Consider the following 1,478-nt stretch of genomic DNA (forward strand, 5'->3'; position numbering starts at 1 on the left):
ATGTGGGCTCTGTGATCAGCGGAAAGTCTGCTTAAAGATTCTCTCCCTCTGTTGCACCTCCCCCCTCAAATAAATAAATAAATCTTTAAAAAATAAAATAAAAACTGGGGCACCTGAGTGGTTCAGCGGTTGAGCAACTGCCTTCGGCTCAGGTCACAATACAGGGTCCTGTGATGGAGTCCCACATCAGGCTCCCTGCAGGAAGTCTGCTTCTCCCTCTGCCTACATCTCTGCCCCTCTCTGTGTCTCTCATAAATAAATAAAATCTAAATACATACATACATACATACATACATATATACATACATACTTAGCTCAGGTGTCTTTCCTGCCTGCCTTACCCTGGGCTGATATCTGTCATGGAACTTAACACTTCACAATAATTGCCTGATTTTTTTTTTTTTTTTTATCTGCTTCCCTAGCTATACAGAAAGCTCTTCAGGGCAGGAATTTCAGTTTATCTGTCTTAGACTCTCCAGCACCTAATACAGACCATGACACTTAGGCATCTGAAAAATGGCTATTGAATGAATGACTTTGAGTTCTAAGAGATTTATTGACAGGGCTACTATACATTCTAGGGCACTCTTGGTTTACACCTGTTGTTCTGGCACAGTTATTAATAATTACCCATTTCATCACTTCTCAGCCTTTGGCTTAGATCAAGTGTAGTATCTGTTCCTATCACTTTAATATCTGATACATCCTCTATCCATGGACATATTAAATGGATTTTTGGAGAACGGAAATGGAAAAGGAGCTTGTTCTGTCCACTCCACACATCAACCAGGTATTATAGTACTTTCAGGAATGGTGGCCCCCTCAGAGACAAAATAATAATAATACAATCCTATAATTATACAGGACTAATTATGTTGTATATTAATTATATATTTCATTATAGTAACTTCATATTTATTATATTAATTATATTTTATTATATATTAATTATATATGTTATAATATGTATGTATAAGATTATATTATTATTATTCTGCCTTTCAATATCAAAAGTGCCCTCATTTGCAAGATAAAGTATGCAATTACATTATTTATAGAATACCTAATTGTCATAGCTGGTCCTAACTTTTTTTTTCTTTTTTTAAGATTTATTTATTTATTTTAGACATAGAGTGAGAGAGAGGCAGAGACACAGGAGGAGGGAGAAGCAGGCTCCCTGCAGGAGCCTGATGTGGGACTCGATCCCGGGTCTCCAGGATCACGCCCTGGGCTGCAAGCGGCGCTAAAGTCGCTGCGCCGCCGGGGCTGCCCTGGTCCTAACTTAAAAAAAAAAAAAAAATTTTTTTTAAAGATTTTATTTATTTATTCATGAGAGACAGAGAGAGAGAGAGAGAGAGGAGCAGAGACACAGGCAGAAGGAGAAGCAGGCTCCATGCAGGGAGCCCGACGTGGGACGCAAACCCGAGTCTCCAGGATCAGGCCCGGGGCTGAAGGCGGGGCCAAACCCCTGAGTCACC

The 1,478-nt window shown here is 39.6% G+C and overlaps 1 non-coding gene across 1 annotated transcript; it reads left to right on the top strand.

Annotated features, from left to right (window-relative positions):
- Positions 1-637: 637 nt before the first annotated feature.
- LOC112917643 (U2 spliceosomal RNA) lies at positions 638-824 on the top strand. The gene has a single exon (XR_003234505.1). It is a non-coding gene; the product is annotated as a U2 spliceosomal RNA (small nuclear RNA).
- The last annotated feature ends 654 nt before the right edge of the window (positions 825-1,478 follow it).

Source organism: Vulpes vulpes, chromosome 8 (genome assembly GCF_048418805.1).
Source record: "Vulpes vulpes isolate BD-2025 chromosome 8, VulVul3, whole genome shotgun sequence".
Lineage (NCBI taxonomy): Eukaryota > Metazoa > Chordata > Mammalia > Carnivora > Canidae > Vulpes > Vulpes vulpes.